Source organism: Poeciliopsis prolifica, unplaced genomic scaffold, assembly GCF_027474105.1.
Source record: "Poeciliopsis prolifica strain line A6 unplaced genomic scaffold, Auburn_PproV2 SCAFFOLD051, whole genome shotgun sequence".
In the NCBI taxonomy this organism is placed as follows: Eukaryota; Metazoa; Chordata; class Actinopteri; order Cyprinodontiformes; family Poeciliidae; genus Poeciliopsis; species Poeciliopsis prolifica.
The window spans coordinates 941,324-955,525 of NW_026562426.1; the positions used below are offsets into that span (position 1 = coordinate 941,324).

General features: G+C 40.9%; 1 pseudogene; it reads right to left on the reverse strand.

Annotated features, from left to right (window-relative positions):
• Positions 1 to 8,833: 8,833 nt before the first annotated feature.
• Positions 8,834 to 10,881, reverse strand: LOC129378188 (tripartite motif-containing protein 16-like; annotated as a pseudogene).
• Between the last annotated feature and the right edge of the window lie 3,321 nt (positions 10,882 to 14,202).

Sequence of the window (14,202 nt, forward strand, 5' to 3'; positions counted from 1 at the left end):
CATTGGCCAAAGAGAAGAGGTGGGACTATCTAGGTGGGACAACCCTTGTCCACAAGACATGGAGCGGCCAAAAAAGTCGGGGTAAGAGTGGGGGGGACTTGTGAGTGGAAGTCAGAAATATCACATGGTGCGTTTAAAGACTGGAGGGGCCTCACTGACACCTGTTGAAGCTGTTGAGACGAGAAGGGACCCTGTTACTGTTGGACGTACGAAGACTAGAGGATGAGTTGAGTTTCTCGGAAGACAGAAGGAACTGACGCCACGAAGAAGGCAAACGAGACGCTATTGAAAATTCACAGAGAAACAATCTGAGGCTTCTGCAACAACCGAAGGAAAGAAACTCAGTCCAAAAGTCCTCTTCTTGAGATGATGGCATTACAAAATTCCTACAAACATCAAAGAGGATGAAGCCTTTTGAGAACCAGATGTCAAAAACAGAGACATCAACGTTCCCTCAACATTGCAGAAATAAGCTTGTTTCCAGGGGAATCTGCGAACCACTGCCACATTAACAAAATCAAAAGAAAAACATCAGTCAGTGTGATGGCAGTGCAACTACAAAGTCCTTCTTATTGTTAATGCTCTGGCAGACTTTGTAGCCACATTCCCTGTTGGACTGAAGTAGAAGATAATGGCCTCCCAGTGTCATGTTGTCCCTGCTCAGCCGTTGGACCAGAGTGTGAAGTTCATTATAACCTGAGGGGGAAAAGAGATGGAAAATGAAACGATAAAAACAGACAGACCTAACACAGTAGTCGCACAGAGCATGTCACAGACAGAGGGGGACACTGTCAGCTGTGAGTTTATAATGAGAGAAGGGGAGAGGGTGGCTATTAATAACAGTATGTAATCCGATCTGTTTTCTCCCCCTGTCAGAGGGCTGATTTCACCCGCGTTATGAGCTGATCTGAATCCATGTTTCTTTGTTGTTGTTGTTGTTTTATTTATTTTTTATCTGAATGCCAGCAAGGGGTACAAGGGAGCTGGGCACTGCTTCACAGGCGGGTCGTCGCCACAGTGTGCTGGCTTTGTACGAGACAACTTCTGAAACCTTTGAGTCACTGCGGGAGGTTTATGAACCGTTCTGATGAGAGGGGAATCATTTTGAACAAACACAACTCTTTGATTTCATTAGTTCTTTGAAATCTGACTCTTAAAACAGCCAACACAGCATTGGGTTGAATATGGATCTATCCTGTTGTTGAATCACACTAGTGTTAGGTTTTCTGACCCAAAAGTGGATTCAACCCTCCTGCGGTCTTAGCGCGATGCTCAGACAGAGTGCGGCAGATGTCACAGTCGGACAGCCGGGAAGCGCATGCGTGATCAATGCGACCCCAGCGGACCGCGCACAGGGCAAAAACGTTGTGGGGTCCAATTGACCCCAACTCTTAAGACAGTGGGCGGGTTAAATGTCTAATGTCTACTGTTAGCATGCGAATCAGCTAGCTTATAATCAGCTTTAAGGGTGTGGAGAGGGTTGAACAGAACAACACATAGACGTAAAGTATAGAAATTACCTATACTTGTATAGAGCTTTATTAAGACTCAAAGTGCTTCAATAACAAACTGTGAGTCGTCTCTTATGACTGTAAGTTTTAGCTGCTCTGACATTGTGACCTCATCCATAATAAAAAATTAGCTTTTCTGGCCAAGTTTGTGTGCACAAAGAGTTTCTTTTACGGCATAAAAATTTCAAGTATGAACACACAAACTCTAGAAAGTTAAAAGGGATACAAAGAACAATATGTAAATATATGTGGATACACTCAGTAATGTTCCCTTTTTCTTTCAAAGGCAAGTTGTGGCAGTACAACTATGCTTTGTTTTTTGCTGAGATGTTTGTAACCTGTTTCTGACCAAAGTACTGGATGGAGTAAAAAATCAAGCCTGGTCATTCTGTTTGCAGTGCTGATATTATGAAGCACTGATCTTTAAATTTATTATTTTTATTATTATTTTGTTCATTTATTTCTAGATTTTCAACCCAGCACATCTAGTTTTAACATATTTTAATCAAATAGCATGTTGTGAAATTATACATTTTCTCCATTAATTCAAGCTATCGGTGAAAGAATATCTTGGAAAATTGGCTCTGGATTTGTAAATGTATTTCTATCACTCAGAGACGGTGACTTCAACAACAAATCCACCAAATTACTGTTTCCTACTCTTATTTATGAGATGCAGAGCTATTCTGCTGACTGAAAGCCTGGGAGCGCTCCTACCAACGCTGTATTAAACATTTTTGAAAATTGAGGACGGAAGACAGCAGAAGACGGGCTTTGGGATTCGTCAAAGCCTCATCAGGGAACGTTCTAGCAGATTTTGACAAGCAGTTCGCTCCCAATTCTTTAGCAGTCAGCTTCCATCCTCAGTGTATCATCAGTGAGAATGGCTTCATTAGACCTCCGCTGTCACTCACAGCTGCTTTTGTTCCTCTCTCTCTCTTTCTCTCTGCAACAGGCAGGAAGTGTCAAAATGCAGTTACCCCTCCATGGTAAACAGCTCCCCCATCTGGCAGAAGCTCATTCGCCCAATCACAGCTCCTTCTTCTTCTCCTCTCGGCGCCTTTTGAAACTCAGAAGCAAAGGTGAGTCTTAAAAACATCAGTGTGGTTTTATATGCAGGTCATTAAACTGTGTCTGCTGTTGCCACAGCAACTGGGTCTTGAGTTGTAAGGTAAAAAAAAAAAAAAAAGAAGCTGGGATAAGCACACACTGACTTAAACAGCCGCTTTAGTTGTCTGTGAAAGTTTTGTTCTTTGACATTTGTCATAAAAAACATATATATGTATATATAATGCAGTATTCAAACTATTATTGCAATGTCATTGCAATAGTGTACAATATTGCAATACACATTGTTGTACATTGCAATACAATAATGGATTGCATTGTTTCCGGTTTTTGAAGTTCAAAAACCGGAAATTCCTCAGTTTCTGGGTTATTAGGCTCACATGCCTGTTTTTAACCGTTTTCAGCACTTGATTCGGTCAAACCGGGTTTTAAATGAGCTCCACACCTCCTCTCTCATTTCATAGTGCGAAAGAGTGACACGCGGCGTCTGGACACTAACGAGATCTAAAGTCTCTCTCACAGGGACAAAGAGCTTGGGGGGGAGGTGGAAGGTGTCGTGGAAAAAACAAACGGAGAGAGTAAGAATTATAGTGAAAGGAGAGAGAATGCAAGGAATGCTAGAAATGATGGCAAATGGGAAATAATAGTAGACTGAAAAAGGAAAACAGCTCAGTTTTTCACCCAATATCCAAGCATTAATGATTTAATTAATGGCGTTAGAGAAACACACAGAAACATATGTCATGCACAAAATCACAATGCAGTTAGAAAGTGGTCAAACTTATTAGATTATTAGTGATTTGAAAATTAGGTTAAGTTTTTTTTTCTTCTCCGAGATAGAAATAAAAACTTCACTTATCACAGGTGTTTGCTTCAGAAAACTAAAAAGCCTTGAAATCTCTCCAGCGTAAATGGATTGATAGAAATGAACTAGATAATTGCAAATTGTAAAAAAAAAAAATTATAATAATAAAAAAAGTCAATTAATAAAGATGGACGCAGGCATCAGCTAAATAATGACACAGTGGCACATTTTTTATGTTTGGTTGTTTTTTCTAAGACACACTGTTTTAAAGTTTTAAAATGAATTTAGTATGGAAAAAATACAGAATGTAACTTAGCTAAAGGGTTTGATATACATCCATTTCTTTGGCTTGGAACTTTCAAAATTGCTGTGAGTTTTGTTGTCAGATGGACGCTTTTTAAAATAATCGTTGAGCATAATTTATTCCATCATATCAAAGTAGAAAAAAAAATCAAACGACTCAAAAAGGTGAGTGTGATCATTTTAATGGCCCTAATCTTGACATATTGTCATTTGTTGAAACCCATGAAAAGCATTTGTAATCTATGAAGGTTTTGGTAGTTTGTCATTTCATAACCGTGAATAATAATCGATTTTCTGTAGTGAATCAACACAAAGCAGTGTTGTGTATAATTAGGAGGTAGAACATGACGTTGATGCATGACATGAAAAAGCTCTTTGATTTCTCAATGAATCTCTCAGATTGGATGGAGAGCTTCTGCAAACAGAAATATTCAAGTCCTGCCACAGATTTTGAGTGGGAAACAGGTCCAGACTTTGATGAATCCTTCCTAACACATGGATATGCTCCGATCCAAGCCATTCCATCGTAGCTCCAGCTTTATTTTCTGGGTCGTCCACCAGGATGTTCAATTTAATATCCTGAGTTGGTTTTTCTCCACACGCTGCTTTGCCCAAAGGCCGTAAACGTTTTGATCTCATTGGACCAGAGCTCCATTTTCCTACGTGTTTGCACTTGGCTTGACGCATGCAGGATTTCATTTGGTTCTCTTTCAACAAAATTTTTTATAAAGACCAGATTTGAAATTAAAGACTGATCTCGAAGGTTTTACGTTACTTTTTCTTTCAGACTGAGCTGACCTAGTGAAATGCTAAAAGATTGAGAGGTGCTCAAATCTGAAACCTTTTTTCCTGCCTGCCTGTCTTCTTTTAATAATCAATTGACCACATTTATTTAAGAATACTGGAGTAAATGGGCATGCACATCCCACTTTTAGTTGTGCAAAATATCTTTTTCAAAATTATGCACTGCATTGTGTGGATTGTGTGGCTGCATGCGATGTAAGAAAATGAAAAAAATTTTCATATGTAGTGCGAGTACCTTTGAGACTTCTTTACTTTGGTTTGTGGAGGAAAAAAATGGAAAAACGACAGAAAGATAAACATACATTTCAGCTGCAGACATATTTGTGTTTGCTTCCAATTTACAAAAAGAAGATGTAACATGTTTGCTAAAATGTTTACTTGACTCACACTGTCATCAGATCTGAATAATCAGTCAGATCAGGGCTGAAATCAGCCCCCGCCAACCCCACCACCACCACAACACACACACACACACACACACCTCCCACTGCGACCGGTCTGGCCCTGGTTGTCGCACCCTCGCTGTCCTGCGCCCACGCTCCGTATGCTGTCAGAAATGTTGCTAAGTGTCTCAATTCACACAAAGCTAACACTGTTGCCAGAGCTGACACATGCAAACACACGAACATGTCAAAAGTTTGAGAAATTCAAAAACAAGGCAGCCAATTGCTCTCCTGCTCAAGTGTGCATCCATAAAAACAGACACCTAAACATTTGGAGCAGGAGATAATTACTGTGCATCCATTTAGAAATCATGTTCAAGTCACCAAAGAAGGAAGAAAAACACAACAGCAAACTAAAAATTAGTTTCTGTGATATGAATTTTTTTTTCGTCAGTTTAGCCATGACATTTTCTGAAAAGTAATTTATTTATTTATTTTTAAGTTTTTTTTGCAGTGGCTCTGAGTGAGTAAAAAGCCACATTGTTTCTTTAAAATCGTGGAATAGGGAAAGAATAGTTTACATTTTCTGACATGGCATACGACCCTTACATATCAATCAATTAATCAATCAAGTTTATTTGTATATCACATTGTAGCATCAAGGTAGCTCAAAGCTCTTTACATCACAAACACACAAAAATAATAAAGACAGTCATACAGTCACCAATAAAGAAACCAGTAACAAACATTACAATGTAATGAATGCCATCATCAAAATCATCAATACAAATCAATGTTCCCTTTATTATGACTCAAAAGCATCTCTGAATACCTTTCAAAGGCATAAAAACGGAGAAAAGTGACTCAGTCCAGTCCATGCAGCCCTGTGCTGTAGAGATTTGGCTCCTTTTTGACATTCTGATCAGATCAAACGTCAGTGTACGCGTTACAGGCAATAAAACAACGATATCTATCACAATAGATGTGCGATCAATATCAGTAGGTAATACAGCTGATAGAATGTTTATCATTTCACTGAACTGCTATCCAGAACTGCATGGCATTCTGGGGAATGTAGGCAGGGGAATAGCATAGTCGATCAGCCTCTTGAGGTCTTAGAAAGGATGATCTGGAGGCAAGACCTAGCAAAAAAAAAAAAGAGAAAAAGAAAACGTTCCGGTTGCAGTTAGCAGTGTTTGTGCTGCTGGGTTCGAATTCCCACCTGTCGTTCTTGTCTCTGCATATCTATCAGTCTTTAGCGTTACGCCCCCTTGCTCTACTGAAGATTCACTGCAAAGTGCCAGGAGCCAAAACGTTCGAACTTGGACTTTCGACCAAGGCTACCTTCCTCCATTGTGATAAATACCAAGTCTGTGCCAATATTTCCGACACAATGTTTATGCAGAATAAACTTCCTGCATACTTTTTGCAGTCTTGTCAAAGTAAAAAAAAAAAATCATATATTGACTGATGCTGAAACTTTAGTGGTTATTTATTATTTTTATATTCTTGTTTCCCTTCACATATCAAATCTTGAAAACAATCGCCTCGTGAGGAGCTGCAGCTGTGCGTTGCCAAGACATCCAACCACTTCAGGCTGCCGACGTTTTCTAAAAAAGCACATTATTTTTCACAGAAAGCAGCGGTGAAAAGAATCCCTAGTGTCACTTCACCCACACTGGCTCACACTATTTGAATTCGCGGGGATCTGGAGAAGGAACGCACGTAATTAGAGCCACTCACGACTCCGCTCATTTTAAGGACGTTTGATGGCAGATGTCTCTAAACAGAAGAAAGTGGTTCATTTTCAGTTGTAGACGTTCTGCTCGATTCAGCAAGTCTGACAGAATTTACCCTCCGCAAAGAAATGTCAACATGAAGAGACTCTTTGACAGCTGGTCGGCGACAGGAATATGAGATGTTGCTAAGTAACCGAAACCCTGACAGACCGAGGGATCACGCTTCAGACCGAACAGTTGGTGAGTGTAGGACGTGTGTACATGCCGTAGTAAGTGTGTGACTGAAAAAGGTGCGAGTTGACTTGAACCAGAAAGAAAAATGCTGAACTTTAAGTCATGGCCTGATGGCTTTTGGAAGCAGGGTGTGTAAAAACACAAACACACACACACGCGCGCACACACACACACACACACACACACACACACACACACACACACACACACACACACACACGTACACATACAAAAAAAATAAGAGTCATAATAAGGATAATTACTGTATGTTCTCAATTGAGGAAGAATACATTGTGGAATAATTTTGCAGTTTTATATTAACCCTCCTGTTGTCCTCGGCTTATGTCGACCGAGGACAAGCCCTTAAAAAATATGTTTTTCAATTGCAGCTGCATACAGAAACTTTAATCTAACAGTCCTGCATCAGAACTATGGTGTGCACAACTCAGGGGGAAGTTTAGGCTCAAGCAATCCAAATGTGAACTTTACAAAAGAAATAAAAATAACCAAACCCAGGCCTCAGGTCAGACTGACCGGAAGACTAAGGAAACAGTATGGAATGGCATCACTGATCTCCGTAAAACTGATATCTTTTCAAATTTCCCCCCCCTCCTGTTGCCCTCGGGTTGACATGACCCGAGGACAAGCCCTTATAAAACATTTTTTTAATTGCAACTGCATACAGAAACTTGAAATCTAACAGTCCTGAATCAGACCTACAGTGTTCACAACCCAGATGGAATTTTCTGCTGCAGCAATTCAAATGTGAACTTGACGAAAAAAATAAGAACAACCTCCTCTTGTCTTCGGGTCAAAATGACCCGAAGACAAGAGGAGGGTTAATAGACATAAAAGGTAAAATATCATGTAGCCCCTGTGGTTTAGTAGACTGCAGAACCTTTAGTTATAAAAATTTACTGATGTTGTATTATGCATTTCATGATGATCAAAACCACACCTGGAGTTCTGCTTTCAATCTTTCATGGACGTTTGAGGAATCCTTAAATCTCCCATGGCATCCATTCTGGGATACCTAAACACCTGCTCTCCCAAAACGTTGCCTATTTCCACTAAGTTCTGCCTCAAGGCTGCAGTTTCCAATATGGTATCTTTATGCTTTACCGAGTGAGTGAGGATCATTTTTAAACTACTGTGAGAAGCACAAAACTCAGGAACATGCGTTTTTCGAAGATGCCGCACAGCTGATGTAAAGTCTGAAGGTTTGATGAGTGTGCCCTGAACTGAACTTCGGGTCGCCGTAGTGACCCTGATCGGACCAGTACGTCCATGAATCCGAGGAATCAAAAGGTCTAAAGGTGATTTTGTAAAGTGGTTCAAAAAGCAAGCGAACGAGTTCTCTGGATGAGTTAAGGGAGACTGGACTAAGATGAAACATTTTTCATAATTAGGACCACTACATCAAAGCCACCTTAGTTTGGTCGTTAACTAATTTATCTGTGTATTTGTCCACTGCCTGTAATAAAGTTGACTTGATCTGTTGAGGAAGAAGCATGAGGGTTATCAAAGTTTTACCGCCTGCAGAATAGAATAGAGCTGAACATCTAACTTTTGTTTCCTCAGTTACATAAAATAAACTCAGTAAATATGTAATTCTTTCCATATCACACCTTGAAGAAAGCCTCAAACTTCACATTGATCAGTTAATTATTCTGACTTTTAATATTTTCAACACAAATCATGAACTAAAAAACATGACAACATACCTACGGATTAAAAATCCCTGATTGAATTTGTATTTGTTTGTGCTGGCAGGTGAACTAATCAGTTCCTGTGATAAATGTTTCTTTCTGTAATCTCTCTGCAGCAGAGCTGGAAGCAGAGTGTTCTTGATGAACTTCTGATTGTCTCTAAACGAAACACCCTGAAGAAAAACTCTGTTAGGAAAGCACAATTTATTGGAATAATGAAGAGGAAACTTTCCTGTTTTTCTGTAATCAATGCATGTTATTTAAGAAAGCCAAAGACACAGAATAGTAGATATTTATTTCTTTGATCAAAATCTAAAGAATTGAGACAAAAAACATCCGTTCTAAGTTGTTAGTTTCGGTCTCGGCTTTGGAGTCGCCTGAGAACAAGCAGAGCATTCAAATATATCAAAACAAATATGAAAGCAAAACTATTGTAGCCCACATAAGTTTTGATTACCACATGGAGAAATATTTCTGAGTCATATAAAAATGAAAGAAAACAACAACAGTGACGTGGAACAGAGCCAAAGTACTACATTTAAGCCAAAAACATTAAGAAGAAAAGAACAAGATATCACAACAATGAACCCCTGATCAACAATCACCGAGAAATGAGGAACTCTATTTTGGTTTACAGAACTCTGCAGAACATTCAAGCCTGAGTCCAGCCAGCAGTGGCTGAGTGAATGTGGTCTGGACTCTGTGGAGGACAGTCATGGTTCCAGAGATGCTGTAGAAGGACAGAAGACCTGCTGTGTAATCCAGGTACACTCCTAGCCTGGAGGAAACTGGACCAGTGATGGAGGTCCAGATGTTGTTGTGACCAAATCTTAAATTGTTTTGGTGACATAATAAAGCCCAAGATGTGTCATTATTTCCAAATCCGCATTCATTCCCCCATCCTGCTCTGCTGATGTTCTTGTATACGACTGCTACACAAACCCATAATCCGCTCCACTTCACCTCCAAGTAACAATGTCCAGTCAGACTCTCTCTGCTCAGAACCTGACACCTATCAGTGAATCTGTCTGGATGACTAAAATAAGACTGATTTTTATTTGTCCTTGTCGCCTTCCTGCTCCCCTCTGATAGTACCAGATGTCCGTTTGCTGTGTTTGGATCTAAGGAGATTTCACATGAATATCTTAATAAACCAGCTCTTCTCTTTGGTTCTGGCGGTGTTTGTGCTGCTGGGTTCGAATTCCCACCTGTCGTTCTTCTCTCTGCATATCTAGTGACCATCAGTGAGATGTTTGTCCACGAGTCTCTCAGGACGTCCTGTAGTTTGTCTCTGAGCTCTGACACAGCTGCCGCCACGTCCTCAAACTGTCTCAGAGGACGAATGTTGATGCTGGATGAGTGCGTCGACTCACTAGATGCCGGCAGTGAGGAGTAGTTGAGGAGAAACTGGCTGAGATCCTCCGTGTGTGAGAGCTGCTCCAGCTCAGCGTCTTTCCTCTTCAGCTCAGTGATCTCCTGCTGCAGCTTCTCCTGAACATCTTTGACTCGACTCACTTCAGTTTTCTGCTGGGATCTGATCTGCTGCTTCACATCAGAGCTTCTTTTCTGGAGGAAACGGATCAGCTCGGTGAAGATCTTCTCACTGTCCTCCATTGTTTTCTCAGCGGAGCAATTGATGGCCTCCACCTCCTGTTGAAGCAGCTTCACATCTTTCTCCTGCTTCTGGATCATCTGCTGGATTTTCCCTCGTCTCTCCTCCAGCTCTCTCTGCCTCTCAGTCCTTTCTGCTGCAGCTGACACTATGTCATGACCTTTATGTTCATCTATCAAACACAGACTACAGATACAATTCTGATCAGTGCGACAGAAAATCTTCATCACCTCGTCATGCTTGGAGCAGATGTTCTCCTGGAGGTTCTTGGACGGCTCCATCAGCTTGTGTTTCCTTAAAGGGGCTGAATCATTATGAGGCTGAAGGTGTTTCGCACATTAAGAGGCCAGATAGACTAAACAGGACTTGATGGCTTTCAGTTTTCTTCCACTGCAGACGTCACAGGCCACATCTTCAGGTCCAGCATAGTGGTGATCAGCAGCTGCAGCTTGCAGTCCAGTCTTCTTCAGCTGCTCCACTAAAGCTGCTAGCATGGTGCTCCTCTTCAGCACAGGCCTTGTCATGAATGTCTCCCTGCACTGAGGACAGCTGTAGCTTTTCTTCCCCTCACCTTCATCCCAGAAGCTTTTAATGCAGTTCATACAGTAGCTGTGTCCACAGGGAATAGTCACCGGATCCTTCAGTAGATCCAGGCAGATGGAACAGGAGAAAGTTTCTCTGTCCAGATGACTCTGCTCCATTTCTGCTCTCCGTCACAGTGACTGTGTTAGCAGAAACCAGTTTGAGCTCTGAGCTCTGAATCACATGTCAGAGCAGAGAGGCAGCAGCCAATCAGCTTTCAACTTCAGCAGATGTTGGTTCCACCCACCTGCAAGGCAAGTTTAAGACCAGGAAGAGGAGGGAGGAATATGAGACTTTGGTTCCATGAGGAGGAGGGCTGTTAAAGTAAAAAAGTTGAACCATATTTACAACAGCTTTCTGTTCCAAACAGCTGATTGAGTCACCAAATCTCTGAACTCCAACATCTGATCTCTCCACAGAATAAGAATCATTGCTGCTAAAGAAATTGGATGGTTGCTCAGAGAAACCTGTTGCCTGTTTTCCTACTGCACTCTAATATCAACAGGACACAGAGAGTCCAATGTTTGCACCATATTCAAACCATTTTGAATATGATCCAGTTTGTTGTTGCTGGCTATGCATCTTTTTAAAAACCTGCAAGACCTGTACTGGACTCTCACCAGACAGAGGCGCTGCAACCAAACGCTCCAGGCAGAGGTCAGAGTCCTTTAACTCCAAACTCCAGCAGAACGTTTACAGTACATCTGATTTTAGGTAGAAAGTTCTGATTCAACCACAAAACCTTCTCAGTTTTAACTTGTGGGACATATTAATATTTCTATTTTGGGGCTTTGAAAAAAACTCTGAGTTGTTATATTTTCTGTTCAAAAACAAAATTAAACAGCAGTTTCATGGTATTTTATGTTCAGCTGTGTATCATCTGCATTTTAGGTGGCTAATGTTGTACTTGTTGTAGTCTGAGCAAGGAAGAGCATGTAGATATTAAGAGTTAATTAAGTGGAGCCTCAACAAAAAGTTACCTGTTGACACAAAGAAGCTCGGTAAGATTTGAACAATTTAAATGTGGTCCTAGAGAGTTCAACCCAGTCCCGTCAACAACATATCATGGTCAACAGTGTCCAATGCTTCACTGAGATCCAACAGCACCAGCATTATGGTTCATCTACACATTTACACTCTGACAAAGGGCCAATTTAAATAATGTGGAGAGCACAGAAACTGGACTGAAAGACTACAATCAAAGATGGTTGGTCATTGTTGGGTAGGCGTGCATAGTCAGTTAGTGGACCCAAGCATCGTTAATTAACTTCTAAAACATACGTTATAGTAAGAAAATCAAGCTTCACTGCTTGTAGTACTGAGCTTTGATTACCCATTTTTGCCAAAAATCCCTAAATGTCCCAAAACAAGTAAGCAACAACACAAGTCGTTTTTCCTAACTCCATGTCAAAGTAAAGAGATGGCCGTCTGTCCACAATGAATTTCTGGATGCATTCAATAAATAGCTTTTCATTTTGTTGTGAAATGATGAACTTAGCATATTTCCCCCCTGTGTTCATATTTCGTACATCACTGTAAATTGCACTACACTAAGTTTTGAAGGATTTCTTCTCCTTGCCCTTTTTTAAGTTGTTTTATATTTCTGGATTTTCCTTGACTTAATGAACAAGAAAGAACGTCAGCCTCAATTTGACTGTGTGAGATAAATTTTGAGAGTAAAACCCAAGTCCCAGACTCCAAGGCCAAGCAGTCGTTAGTCTCAGTAACAAACTTTCGAGGCCTCTTTTCCCTTAAGACGCAGCAACTAATTTTGTGTAATGAAAGAAAAACCCCAGAGCATTTATCCATTTCAGATTATTACGTTCCTCACACACCTTGTGACATAACATCTTCTGTCTGTATGACCATTATAAGAACCCATTGGTTTATGCAGTCATTACTCATCACACCGCTCGGCGAAATGCAATAAGCAGACCGTGTGGAGCAGTCACGACCCTCTGCAGAGGGACGCATTCAGGCGTCAGGAAACGGTCAAATTCAGGCGTCAGGAAACGGTCAAAGTGTTTCATCTGGGGAGCAAACAAAGGCATGAATAAATCACATCAGCCAGAGGGAAAGTGGAGCCTGACTCATTAGTTCAAAATGTAAAAAGTACACTTATTAGAAAAAAACTTTGTGCTTAGAGAGAGAACTACGTGACATAAAAGAGGCATAAAATTTCAACGTGAGGTCAAAATGACAGAATGTTTTTTTAAGTAAAGACAAGTTCCAATCAGCCGAGGATTTCAGAGAATTTTCAAATAACCAACTCAATACATGGATAATCATATCTCTTGTTCCCTTTCTCTCTTGCTCTCAGCTTTTTTCCTCTGCTCCATCCCTGCCCTGCTGTTTTTGTCCTGTCTTTTTCTATATTTTTGGAGCCTTTCTTTGCACAACCTGCAAATCCACTAAATATGGACCTGGTCAACTGGTCTCTCGACGCATTGATCAAATTTCCTCGACGAGAAGTCTGGGCACCGGAAAGCCCTCTTGTCCTGCGGGGACACACCCCGTGGGATACACCTTGGATTTATTCTTGGTAACAGGATTTCTGCTGTTTGGGGCTTGCGTTTTCTCGCCCATCGACAAATTTGTGATGGACTTGACCATATTAGTGAACACTCAGACTGTTGGTGTGAACAGAGACGCAAGTTGGGTGTGAGTCTTGCTGAGACTCACAGCTGGCTATGCATCTTGAGGACTCTTGACGGAATGGAATCGATCTTGGAGAAGTTGCTAGTTTCGGCTCAGTGGAACGACCAAACTAATTTGGATGATTAGGATGAACTGAGACGTATCGGAGAGACTTTAGGGAAAATTAAAATTTATAATCTACCTGACCTAAGACATTCTATATCTGAATTGGCTTTCCCCTGTGTTGCCTTGGACGGCCGCATATTTCCAATCTCCTTGAAGATATGTAAACATAACGCTCCTTCCCACTTCACCCCCTCCTTTTATCTATGCGGCTGTGGAGCTGAGCGCTCCTAAGAATAAAGATGTTATCAAGGACAGCATGCCTCGATAACATCTTTATCGGACTTCTGCTGGGAGGCTGAGCAACGTGGTTTTATGGCCCTGTGATGTCATCGCCTCCACTCATGTCTTTGTTTTGTGGAGCAACTTTAACACTTCAATTCTACCAAAAAATATTATTTCTCCACTGGATGGGATTTGATTCAGGATCCTAAATAACTTTCTTGATCTTCCAGGACTTGAATCTGCTTAGTTTTTAAATTTAAACACAACTCAGGTCTAGGTAAGCTAGTTGACACTCAAGGTACTTATGTTCACAAAACAGGCAAATGTTACCCAAATCATATTTATTTTGCCCATTTCCAACCCATACCTGATGTTTTCATGGCAATCGCAAGTACTCAATTACCCAATTCCAATGTTTTCACCCCCAAAATATCTGCTTTGTGCCACCTTCATTAGTGGAAGTGGCA